Source organism: Leptodactylus fuscus, chromosome 7 (assembly GCF_031893055.1).
Source record: "Leptodactylus fuscus isolate aLepFus1 chromosome 7, aLepFus1.hap2, whole genome shotgun sequence".
NCBI lineage: Eukaryota > Metazoa > Chordata > Amphibia > Anura > Leptodactylidae > Leptodactylus > Leptodactylus fuscus.
Window position 1 is genome coordinate 86,365,084 of NC_134271.1, and position 14,403 is coordinate 86,379,486.

The window sequence follows — 14,403 nt, forward strand, 5'->3', positions numbered from 1 at the left end:
TTGTGACCAGACACCAAGCTCAAGGATGTGGGATGAAAAGGATCTTCTAGAAATACTTTTTTCTTTGCTTATTTTGTCTATTTTTGTCATTTCTACATTTATAATGAATCTTCTTATTTCTCACCTGGGATTCCATTTAACTGGGGAAACACAGGGCCCTTATCTCTGGGTGTAATTACAGCTTATTACAGGGATTCAGGACATTGCAGAGTTTTGTTCATATTTTGTCCATGTAACATCAGTAAAGACCGTGAGGCTTTTATCTGGATTTATCGTGTGCATAATATCAGGGCCAAATCAGACAGAACATCTATTGTGGCCTCTACAGACAGTTGTGGGCGCCTAATAATCTTTAATATCCACTGTTGACAGAGGAGAATTACCTGCATATTTTCTTGTAAATTTTAAATTTTAATTCCTACTGGTGTAAAATATGATCTAATCCTTTGGTCATGGAGGAAATGTTTAGTAAATTAATCCTGATATTACATGCAGAGACGGACTCTGCTCTGTAGAGGTACAAACACATCACAGCAGTACGAATTCACAACCAAAGGTGACTTGTCGAATAAACCTATGACCTTAATTCTACCCTGTGGCCAATGGCATAAACTGAGCTCCAGTGGGGAAAGACCCCACTGAAGAGCTCTGCCATATTTATGATCAAAAAGTGACAAACCTTAAAGAACATTTTATTTTTCCTCTCTCAAAGGCAGCCAGTTGGAGCAACTTGGAACTAAATTGAAAGCAGTGTGAGCCATCTATCGTGTTTATTTCTATGGTTTTCTTATATATCCCTAATATATATATGTCAACTCTGGGTAGAGATTGTCACAATTCCTATCAGTCCCTGAACCAAATGACTCACAAACTAATTTTATCCTACTGTAGACACAATTTCAGCAGTAGGTTTTTGAGTGCAGAAAGAAATGGAAGTTCCTGAAGAACACCCACAAGAACACACAAACTTGGATTTTGCCCTTGGTCACATCTGAATCCAGAACCTGGATCCTATGTGTTTTTTGAAAAATCCTTAGGGTCCATTCACACGGAGGAAAATGGTGCTTTATTTGGCGCTGAATTTTGCACACTGAAAAAAAAAGCCTCCCATTGATTTCAATGGGTTCTGCTAGATTTTTTTTCCACTAGCAGCACCCAAATAAAACACCATTTTCCTCCATATGAAAGGACTCTTAGGCCGAGGCTCTACAATTCGAAAATGCAGCGTTTTGGCTGCGCATAAAAGGCTGCATTCTACATCATCTGTAAAGTGGATGGGATTCTGGCTAATGCCATCTACACATTGCAGAAAACAAATCTGCAAGGGTTTTTGCAAATTGCAGCATGTCAATTATAGGTATGGAAATGCTGGTTCTTTCCATATAGCAAACAGTAGAGCAGTCCTGACAGTACAGTCATGGCCAAAAGTTTTGAGAATGATACAAATATTAATTTTTACAAAGTCTCCTGCTTCAGTTTTTCTAATGGCAATTTGCATATACTCCAGAATGTTATAAAGAGTGATCAGCTTAACAGCAATTACTTGCAAAGTCAATATTTGCCTAGAAAATGAACTTTATCCCCCAAAACACATTTCAACATCAGTGCAGCCCTGCCTTAAAAGGACCAGCTAACATCATTTCAGTGATTGCTCCATTAACACAGGTGTGGGTGTTTAAGAGGACAGGGCTGGAGATCAATCTGTCATGATTAAGTAAGAATGACACCACTGGACACTTTAAAAGGAGGCTGGTGCTTGGCATCATTGTTTCTCTTCTGTTAACCATGGTTCTCTAAAGAAACACGTGCAGTCATCATTGCACTGCACAAAAATGGCCTAACAGGGATGAGTATCGCAGCTAGAAAGATTGCACCTCAGTCAACAATCTATCGCATCATCAAGAACTTCAAGGAGAGAGGTTCCATTGTTGGCAGAAAGGCTCCAGGGCACCCAAGAAAGTTCAGCAAGCGCCAGGACCGTCTCTTAAAAGTGTTTCAGCTGCGGGATCGGGCTACCAGCAGTGCAGAGCTTGCTCAGGAATGGCAGCAGGCAGGTGTGAGTACATCTGCACGCTCTGTGAGGTGGAGACTCTTGGAGCAAGGCCTGGTCTCAAGGAGGGCAGCAAAGAAGCCACTTCTCTCCAGAAAAAACATCAGGGACAGACTGATATTCTGCAAAAGGTACAGGGAGTGGACTGCTGAGGAATGGGGTAAAGTAATTTCTCTGATGAATCCCCTTTTTGATTGTTTCGGACATCTGGAAAACAGCTTATTCGGAGAAGACGAGGTGAGTGCTACCACCAGTCTTGTCTCATGCCAACTGTAAAGCATCCTGAAACCATTCATGTGTGGGGTTGCTTCTCAGCCAAGGGAATCGGCTCTCTCACAGTCTTGTCTAAAAACACAGCCATGAATAAAGAATGGTACCAGAATGTCCTCCAAGATCAACTTCTCCCAACCGTCCAAGAGCAGTTTGGCGATCAACAATGCCTTTTCCAGCATGATGGAGCACCTTGCCATAAAGCAAAGGTGATAACTAAATGGCTCAGGGAACAAAATATGGAGATTTTGGGTCCATGGCCTGGAAACTCCCCAGATCTTAATCCCATTGAGAACTTGTGGTCAATCATCAAGAGACGGGTGGACAAACTAAAACCTACAAATTCTGACAAAATGCAAGCATTGATATTGCTATCAGTCAGGATTTGATCTAGAAGTTGATTGAGAGCATGCCAGGGAGAATTGCAGAGGTCCTGAAGAAGAAGGGTCAACACTGCAAATATTGACTTGCTGCATTAACTCATTCTAACTGTCAATATAAGCTTTTGTTACTTATAATATGATTGCAATTCTATTTCTGTATGTGATAAAAACATCTGACAAACACACATAAAAACCAGAGGGCAGCAGATCATGTGAAAATATAAGATTTGTGTCATTCTCAAAACTTTTGGCCATGACTATATAGCGGTCCTGACAGTGGTCAGACTACTCTACCGCTTATCCTGATACAACAGCAGTTTTTACTGCTTCTTCTGTGGGAATGTGCTTACAGTATGCCCCTGATGAATCTTTTATACAAGATGAAACGCATAGGGTTTATGTATTGGCTGAGTACCAGGTGACCATTAGCGTTTGTTACCTTCTCGGGCCCCTGTTGGCGTGGCACAAGGCCAGTAGCCTCAAAAAGGAGAAGGATACACTTGCTGTACATTTTTTTGGTCACAGGTTCAAGTGCATCAGCCCTAAAGCATTCTCTTCCACCTATTATCTATGGTTGAGGGAGTTAGGTGCTAGTAGTAGGGACAGTGTGCGCATTAGAAACCCTCCCATTTAATTTGTAGAGTATATCTCTCACAAAGTAGTTGGAGATCTGGGGATTCTCAGTATGTACAGTGGTCTGAATATGGTTTTACTCATTTAGACTCACTAAGTTTTGCATGATTTTACATATACAACAATAAAAATGAAGTTTTGTCTAATGTTGGCATTATTTATGTCCCCTGATGGGATAGAGTGTACTTTGTCTTCCTCCCTGTGAATTTTGCTTTCCATATAGGTATAAGAGAAGCAGAGAGTCTGCAAAGGAAAACTCTGTGGACTTTCTGTGGAAAACGTTGCGTAAAAAACTTTGATCCTTTTTTGCCACAGTCTATTCCACGGTATTTTTTGGCTGCAGCTCGCTATATGGGGCCCTAGTCTTAAGAAGGATGTCTGTGTAAACAGATCTGCATTGGTGATCTCTATCATCTTGTATCTAGGTAAAGAGACACGTGGATGTCTTCTTGTCCTCCCCACATGCATGTGTATTTCAGTGTGGAAAAAAGAGACAAGCCACTTCCAGACAGAGTTACATATCACAGGACATGGTGAAATAAAACATGGCTGAAGCTAATTTCTCCTTAGCATCTGATGTGGACATTCCCTATATTGGCAAATCTAATTTAGGTATATGTTCACATTTAGGCCGGGGCCCCACGGGACGTAAATGCCGCGATTAGCTTGCAGCGGAGACACTGCGGGAAAAATCGCGGCGTTGTACAGTGCAGGCAAAGTGGATGGGATTCATGCGAATCCCATCTCCACTTTGCGGAAAAGGTCGCAGCACGGACACGCTGCAGTTTGCAAAGCTGTTGCGGCTTTGCAAATCGCAGCATGTCAATTATATCTACAGAAACGCTGGCGGCTTTCCCGTTGTATATAATGTTAAGAGAAAGTCCGCAGAGGAAAACTCTGTGAACTTTCTCTTAAAAGCGCTGCGGAAAAAACTGCAATGCGTTCACGCCATGGGGCCTTAGCCTTAAAGCTGCTTTTATTTCTGCTTAAAATTGATAATTCCAACATGTAGACCCCTCCATTAACTGTATACATTCTACAAATGTATATGGCAAGAAATTGTCCATTTCACAAAAAAAACTGCAACGTTCAGTAAGTGACATTCAAGATTTATCTGAGTAAACAAAAGTGTAATGAAGAGTATTTTTTCCTCTCCTACAAATGACCAAAATCGTGTATTTTCCAGATTTAGTTCCACTAGAAGGTCGAGATAACAAGTTCAAGCCGTAACACAAGACTCCAGTATCTAGGACTCCGGCATGGTGAGATAGACTTTCCTGGAGCTCGGTGACAGGTCAGGAAGAATTTCGTGTGACTAATTACTACTTAGCCTGCCAGGGAGAAGATGGCGGCTGGCAGATTATTGTATCATGGAGGGGAAACATACTTTAAACTAGATTGGACTTAATTTCCTTTTCACTGAAAGGAAAGAAAGATTAATGAAATATTCCCAAATCCGTCCTGTTAGTTTTTATTAAATCAGAGAGTGAAATCCAAGCTCTGGTTGTGCTCCGGGATCTGTTCCTGTGGATTTGATTACAGTCTTCATGAGTGGACTGGACACGCTTCTTATACAATAACATTTTTCCAACAAGAAAATTAAATTATATCAGTCAAGTGAATTACATTTTATTGAGGCAGCAATGCAGGACCGCAATTTATAGGGCAGAAGTCCATGGCCATTACCCATGACTTATACATTGTTGGTTCCATACAGTTTCGAATCCGACAATGTTTCCCAAAGGTTAACCAACATAACTACATTCATTCATTAATAATTTTTTATGATTGGTCTCTTTAATTAAAGGGCAAACACATCAGTGTGTAAATATTTTATTGTACTGTTCTGAATGTCCCTCCCATAATGCTTCATAATAGAGGAGGCTTTCATAATCTCTTTCCTCTGGAAGGAGCTTTCTCTAGTGTTCATATCACATAGGGAACAGACAACAGGTCTAAGACAGGTTTTTGGCTTCTTTAAGTGGTTGCCACCTCATTTCTAGACTGAAGTATTTAGCATACACAGATAGATAGATAGATAGATAGATAGGAGATAGATAGATAGATAGATAGATAGATAGATAGATAGATAGGAGATAGATGGATAGATATGGACCTCTCTGAGAGAACTAACCCAAGAGCAGAGGCATAACTCCAAGTGTTGGACCTAAAACCAGCTGTTGCTAAATCTGTAACAGGACTCCCTCCCTCCATCATGTGAAATTTATAATATTGGTTGTTTCTTTTGTGGCAAAGGGACCTTTGAACCCTGTCAGGAATCTAGGTGTATCTACTATATTCCCACTCCTTGTACCTGAACCCTTATCTAGGGAAATATCTTTACGAGCTCTAATTCATAAAGAAGACTAGGGGCTAAGGACTAAGATATTGATGGTGATGACCTATCCTTAGGATAGTGCGTAACTATTTTAGTGCCAGAAAACCTCTTGAAATAAAGGTCAGTAGAAAATTCTTAGCACTGAGGATTGCATGAGAGGAAACATCAACAATCTCCCAGCTGGAATCATTACGCATCTTATGCTACGTTCACACTTGTCTTCAGGTTGCTGTTCTTTGGGTCCACTTGGGGATCTGGAAAACAGAGACCTTATCTCTCTAAAAAGTGGTTACACACCGAAACCCGAGGAGCCCATAGACTATAATGGGGTCCGCCAGGCTTCTGCCTGAAATCAGCTGAGAGAGGTCCTGCTTATAGGACTTTTCTCGCTACCTATTTCGGAGTCTCCGAAAGCTAGGGTGAACGAACCGTTAACAACATGGGTCCCCTCTTTCCAATTCTGCTCACTATAAAACCCTTAGATTCTCAGGACAGAATGGGGTCCCAATTGCTGGACTCCCAGTTTTCTGAACTCCATAGCATAAGTGAATTACATAACAGTAACAGTTTACTATTGCAAAACTACTACATAAAAAAAATACAATTGTCTAACTTTATATAACTGTGTTCAGTTTTAACCTGGGCAGACCATTTTATAGGGGCATAATCTGATTTCTAGAAATGGGACTACTCAGGTTCTTCGACCAGTTATAATATCATTATAGTGGCCAAAAGTGGTAGCGGTAGAATTAATTTTGGCCATAGTACGACATATATTGATTCTAGCCAATATAAATTAGCTCCATCAGTCAGAATTCTTATCAAACTTGTTTTCCGTATTTTGGAAATATTTGGAAAGCCCAAGTGATAGTTTGAGCATTTTTTTTTCTTACATTTATGGTCGGCTTTACAAGCAACTTACATAACAATGAAGATGGTGGTAAAGAACATGTAAACCTCTGATAAATATTCCAAAGGTAGAGACAAAATACTACTGATCTTCTACTCTCGCTAACAGTCGCAAACTTTAGCTTCTTCACCACACAGATATGAATCCGGTACAGGTTCACTTATGTATACTTGAAATATATGTATTCTTGCCTCAGTCGGCATTTCTCCTTAAAGCTGCAGTCCATCATATTAGGATTATAGTGCACAGACTTATAAACTGTAATGTGAAGTTCAGTGTTTTATGAGACATTTATTACTGTGTCGATGGCTTTACCCTGGAACGTCTGCCAAAAAAGGAGATTCTTAGGTAATATGTCTAATACTTCACAAAACTTCCTTTGGACCTGCACTCTGCTAATCCAGTGGAACATGTTCTGTGCCAAGCCTGATGAAGAGAGACAAGGGCAGATTCTTGTCCAGCCTAAATACTGATGTTTCTGTCTTCACTGTGGATGTGGATACAGATATACTGTATATCCACAATGTTTGTCTCTGACGAGGTTCCAGTGGTCCTGCGGGGAGCCATCTCTCTATCATTTCACAGGATCCCCCTTTAACCATTTCAAAACTTGTGTCCACTCAGGAGTATTATACTTCTGTATTATTATATTATTTGATAGTATTGATTTTCAGACCAGATGACTTCCCTATGACCATATATCCTCTTGCTCTATATTCAAGTCTACTTTTACTCCTGGAAGCCATATGGATAATAAAGATAAGGGCAAAAGAAGGACTCTTTAAAAAAATTGGGTTCACAATACCACACAATACCCACATATATTCAGACAGTGGCTCTTCAAGACCCAGAGAGCTATGCAAGATTTTTATGGCTCATGGAGGGGAGGAGGGGCTCTTTACACACAATATAATACTCTCCTAATTGTCCCTACACATTATAATGCTCCCTCAGTGTCCCACACACAGTCTAATGCCCCATCTCAGCCCCCACACTGTATAACGTCAACAGCCCCCACATTGTATAATGCCCTAACCCCTACACAATGTAATGCCTTCAACTACCACAACCAACCACCTCCAACCACCACAACCAACCACCTCCAACCACCACAACCAACCACCATTAAACTATAATGCATCAGCCCCCATACTGTTCTAGGTCTAGGGCGTGAGCCATGAGAGTACACCTTAGTGCTCACCACTGTCAGTAATTACCATTATATATTTGCTCTTGGTCCAGATTAGACTATGTCAGAGCAATGCCTGGCCTGGCACAGAGAAAGAGTGGGAGTGGGTATACTGACCGCCAACTCATAAGCCCACCGGTAACTAATACATGCTTCCACCAGGCCCAAATTAACACAACTGACATATAGAATGGCAAGGCTGAGTAAGATGTGTCAAAAATTATTAAGAGTCATAGGCATAAGAATTTTTTCCACATCTATGGTGGTCTGTGCATCAGAAATGTAATTCTTCTCCAACTAAAGAGAAAATCTCCTCCTTCCTGATCAACTTTAAGAAAAGAGCTAAGCACAGCACAATATGGAAAAAGAACACAAAAAATAGGCCAATAACAATGTGTAATCTCAAAGTAGTGAAATCAGCTGATAAATGAAACTACAAAATGATTCCACACAATTAATAACTATAAAAATACATAAATTTATTAAATATCAAAAAATTATTTAATAATAATAAAATAATAATGACAATTACATAGAAGAAGGGGGAACATACAAATATAGCCACATTAAAGTAATCACAAGGTGACGGCTGAGTTTGTCCAGTGATGACAAAAGAATGGGGTGTAAATCATATATGGTCTGGCGAAGCCATTCCTAGCGAAAAGCGCATCGGGACACGTTCTCACTTGGTATGTGGTGAAGTCCTTTCATTTCACTGTTTGGGGTGTAGGATTAATGTATTATTTATTGTAATATTATGTTCCTGTTGGTGTTTTATTACCTACTCTGTATATATATATATACTATTTGATTGTATTACCTCTTCTGGTGCTTCCCTCTATGGTGAGGTCCATTATTACTTTCCCATTACTACAATTTAGGACTTTTAAACCACCATCTTAATTCACAACTTTGTATCCAGGCCATACATACAAACTCAGCTGTCACCTTGTGATTACTTTAACATGGATATATTTGTGGATTACTTCTACGTAATTGTCATTGTTATTTTATTAGTTAATTATTTTTTGCTATTTAATAAATTTATATATTTTTATAAATATGTTCAGCACGATATGAACAAAAGTTGTGGCTGTGCACCAAAAATTTTCAATTTTTTTTACTCCCTATGTACTGACATACAAGCCATGATATATCGGCCTTATCTTGATCTTCAGAGTTCTTTATGGTCTATTTTTGAAAACAAAAAATTTTTAACTTTTTTTTTTTTTTTTAACTAGACCTCAGTAGTTTGGAACTATAGCGATTGAGCTTCTTAGTGCGAAATCTATTAGCAAATTATTTACATTGGATATTAGCTGCTAAAAGAACAGACCTTAGCTATAAACCCCTAATCTATTTGCCCCTGGTAATCCCACCTTCGTTTACACTTGTAATCACACAAACACAATGAAATGGGCTTTAACAGTTTACCAATTAGTCCTACATAGGACAATTGACTCAAGTATTTACCTTATGGAGACCACCTAGCAGGAGAGGAGGGAGAAACCAATGCAAATTGAAGCCCAACATTCAGCTTTTCACAGCTCTCTGTGTCTTGGCTCTTCATTGAATTAGCAGGTTTAGAACATAAAATTCACAAATTTACAGATACTAATAAGTGCACTATCTCTTTAAATGGCACAATTAACTCATTATTGATTTAGTGAATAGGGAGACTGGCAAACTCCATTACCGGCAGGTGTGCAAGGGCTTTATCTGCTCTGCTCCCTGGATCTACAGTATAGCAATCACCACTGTAAATGTGCCTTTATAATCTCTTCGCCCTGAAATAAACAGATTACAGCAGCTGGAGATTTCTAAAGCAGAATAAAAAATCATTTTAGAAGTTAATTTTGTATTTCTACAAAAGCTGGATAACATTCAAAATGGCAGTTATTTCTGGAAGTCGCACACATAAATTGCCACTCAACTTTCCCAGACTTCTGAATAGAAAATCTGCCTACAAATACTGTGATGTTATCTCTACCTTCTTTGCTCTGCATTAGGAGGACTACTCTACAGGCCAAAGTAGTTATGATGGAGTAGTCTTTGAATACTTATCAAAGAAAAAAGGTGTAGACCGTGACTCACCATAAAACCATTTGAATGAGGTGCCGAACCTTGCCTCTGGACTAGGGAGGACAATCAGCCATGCGAAGAGTAGAGAAAAGGAGGATAATGGTCCGCAACACTCCAATATTTAAAACTCATAACTTTAATTCATCTTCTTAAAAAAATAGATACATGACACAAACGAAGTGGTAGGAAGAAAACATATAGAGTGAAGTAAAAACCGCTAACGCGTTTCGAGGTAAGTAGACCTCTTAGTCATAGCGTCTATGGCTATTAGTCTATGACTAAGAGGTCTACTTACCTCGAAACGCGTTAGCGGTTTTTACTTCACTCTATATGTTTTCTTCCTACCACTTCGTTTGTGTCATGTATCTATTTTTTTAAGAAGATGAATTAAAGTTACGAGTTTTAAAGATTGGAGTGTTGCGGACCATTATCCTCCTTTTCTCTACTCTTCGTTTGAATACTTATATCAAATGTACTTATACAGTATCAACAGTGGCGTAACTAGGAATGGCAGGGTCCCGTGGCAAACTTTTGGCATTCCTCCCCTCCCCTTCCTAACCAACACCGAAGACCTTGACCAAACGACCTCTCCGCTTCATTCCTGCGCGCTCTGTTATGCCCCATACTGGCCCCTGCACACAGTGTTATGTCCCATCATGAACACCCATGAACAATTATTGTACTCTCTGTAGGAGTAACTAGCTAAAATATAACTTTTATTAAATCCTCTTAAAATTGATTTCTAAAATAATCAGTCCAACACGATTGTGTGAGAGGACAGAACAATTAGGGATATGCCCGTGGTATAATATGGTAACGACTCTAATACTACGGCTTATCTGTCCCACACTCACACTATCAAAGAAACCCCTAGGTGCTGCTAAGGGAGTTATAACCTAGTGCATATAGCAGACATTATCAGGAGCCCACAATTGCTTTAGGCTGCCGATACTGAGGCAAGGTTAACTAGGAGTACGGCACGCTAAGCATGGGCATATACCAAAGTACCCTGTCCTACCATCTGGGGCAGGGGAACTGCGGTTCCGACCGCATTTTTTTGCTACTATCATGAGTTGATCCTACTCCTCCTGATGAACGAATCTGACATAGGATTAGGGAAACGCATAGAGGAGAATGTTAGTTTGTGGGGCAAGGTCTATCTATATGAACATCTACAATTGAAAGTATCTAGGGGTGCTTAGTGTGCCCGTGCTCCTAGTTAACCTTGCCTCAGTATCGGCAGCCTGAAGCAATTGTGGGCTCCTGATAATGTGTGTTATATGCACTAGGGCAGGGGTGCTCACACTTTGTCAGCATGTGAGCTACTTCTTAACATGACCAAGCCCTAAGATCTACTACCCACTTCTTGTGGGTGGGGCCGAGGCAGGCCTGTGGGCGGGGCAGGGGCTGGTCTGTGGATGGGTTGGGCGTGTCTATGGTGGGGCAGGGCATGTGGGCGGGGCCGGGCAGATCGTGAGAGGTGGCCGCCCAGGCATCCCCGCTGTCTGCTTCTTCACAGCGCAGGCTGAGAGTTATCTCTGGACACTGGCAGGCTGGGGCTGCAGAAGCCCCACCTGCCAGTGTCCGTAGATGACTCTCAGCCTGCGCTGTGAAAAAGCAGCACCCCGGCTCCCTCCATCCCTAAGAGCGGCCTGCAAGTGCTTGTTCATAGCGCAGGCTGAGAGTCATCTAGATAACTCTCAGCCTGCACTGTGAAGAAGCAGACAGCGGTGATGTCTGGCTGCATCCCGTGATCGACCCATACGTCCATCGCGATCGACCGGTAGATCGCGATCGACGTATTGGGCACCCCTGCACAGCGCCGCACCTCCCATGAGGCGACCTGAAGCGACCGCTTCAGGCGGCGCTATGCCAGGGCCCCAGGGAGGGCGGCATTTTTGCTTACCTAAGCCAGTCCAGGACAAGCTGTCCTGGACTGGCTTAGCACCAAGCGGTGGATTGGGGAGGCCACTGGAGCAGCGCTGCTCCAGCAGCCTCCCCTCACGCTCAGGCAGAGAGCAGGTCCTCTCCGTGCCTGCTCTCTGCCTGCGAACGCCGCTAAGCCCCGCCCCATTCACTTAGCCCCACCCCATCCACTCCGTCACGCCCCCTCCGCTCCGCCCCCTCCTCCCAGGGGGGGGCAGCTTTCTGTGGTTTGCCTCGGGCGGCGAAAGGGGTAGGTTCACCCCTGCCCCTGCACTGGATTATAACTCCCTTAGCAGCACCTAGGGGTTTCTAGTTGATAGTGTGAGTGTGGGACAGATAAGTCGTAGTATTAGAGTGGTTACCATATTATACCACAGGCATATCCCTAATTGTTCTGTCCTCTCACACAATCGTGTTGGACTGTTTATTTTAGAAATCAATTTTAAGTGGATTTAATAAAAGTTATATTTTAGCTAGTTACTCCTTCAGTGAATACATTCTTTAGAGTGAAGACCCTTCAGTGACATATAATTATTGTACTCTGGGGTCTTTTCAGACCCTAGAGTATAATAATCGGGGACCCAGGGGGATACAAACATAAAAAAAATGTTACCTATCTCCGGCAACGCTGCAGTCTTCGGTGGTGTTGGCCATCTTTAATGACATACGGATGGCAAATGATGTTTCATGCATACCTCCCAACTTTTGAACAACAGAAAGAGTGACAAAATGTGCGGCATGCAAATTTAGCCCCACAGTATTGTCCCTCTCCTAGTGCCCCAGTTTAAACATGAAACTAGAGCAGCTGGAGGGGGATATTAGCAGTGGGGGTAGTTGGAGGGGGACAATAAATTAATGGCAGATGAAGTGGGACATTAAACAGGGGGAAACTAGAGGGGGACATTAAACTCGGGTAGCTAGAAGCAGACATTAAACCGTAGGTGTAGCTGGAGGGTGACATTAAACTGGGGGCAACTAGAGGCTGACAGGTCCCCCTACAGCTACTCCCACAGTTTAATGCTCCCCTCCAGTTGTCCTCAGTTTAATGTCCCCCAGTTTAAGTGCCCCCCTTCATCTACCCCATGTCATGTCCCCTCCTCCATCTCTGGCCCCAGTTTCATCCCCCCCCCCTCCATTTCTACCTCAGTTTCATATCCCCTTTCATCTGCCCCCAGTTTCATACCCCCCTCATCTCTGCCCCCAGTTTCATTTCCCCCCTCCATCTGCACCCAGATTCATGTCCCCCCTCCATCTCTGCCCCCAGTATAATGACAAACACACACACACTCTCTCTCCACCCTGCATCTCACGTCCCCCCTCCCTTCTCAGTACCTTACACGCATCTCTTCAACTCTTCACTGCACAGGATAATGACACGCCCACTTAACCACGTGACCATGTGATGTCACACAAGGTCCTTGAACCATAGTGAAACAGCCTGTTAAAAAAAAAAACCTGCAGGGGTAGCGGCTGTCACTGGGCCCCTGATGTCCCGGGCCCTGTGGCAGCCACTACCCCTGCTACCCCGGTAGTTACGCCACTGATTATCAAGGGAGAGAAAATAAAAGCATCTATAAAAATATATAGGGCTTTTTTTTAATTATTCAAGTTAAAATAGATTATGAGTGAGGAGGATGACGGATACACTTATTTTTTAAACTTTAGTATCCTTTTAAGTCTCATAGACCACATACTATATTCCCCAGCAGTCCATCAGTCCTGAGACTTAATTTTAGTTAATTGAACGTTACAATCTCGTAACATTTCTCAGCTGCTCATTTGAGAGTTGACTTTGGAACAGTCGCTCATTCATTCAGCAGGAGTTCCCAGCAGTCACAGGGTTAATTGCCAAATCCTTGCCAGGACAATATAGTATCATGAGCCAACACTTTCACCTGGATGCAGCTTGTGACTTTGATTTGACCCCAGACAAGAATCTGCCCGTGCACGGTTTGGCATGTCACAGGCTACGTCAAGGTAGTGAAATACTTGAACCTCGTCCAATTTTCTGTTGCTTATTTTGAAACAAGTTTAGCCACAATATACTCGAATGAGCAATCTTCCCGGTTTCCTCTCAGTCTGAGAAAGTCTGATGGGATTGAAAGGAGCAAGTTTGTATTTATAGACCTGAGCACGAATTGCTGCCATAAAGCTTCACTACATTAATGCATGACCACAAGTGCACTTGTCTTTACCTTGCCCTTTATCCCTACATTCCCTTGCACTGAAAACATTTTGTCAGTCACTTTAAATCTCTTAAAGGGTGAGAAGAGGTTGCACAATCTAAGTCAGCCTATCGATGGAGCTCTGAAAAACAGTTAGGACTGGAGACATGACTGGCAGGGGCATAACTTGAGGGGGTGCAGAAGGTGCAGTCTTACTGGGGCCCAGGAGCCTTAGGGTGCCCATAAGCACTGGTATCAGTATTGAGATTGCAGCTTCCATCTGGCCCATAAACCAAGGAGATCCACAGATTACCCTAACCACACTAAGGTGGATTAAACTTCTTAGCAGCCGTAACAATCACCATCAAGAATTTGCTGTAGGGATGAGGTAGGGGGCTCCGGACAAAAGATTGCACCCAGGTTGCACCCAAGTTACGCCACTGATGACTGGCAACAC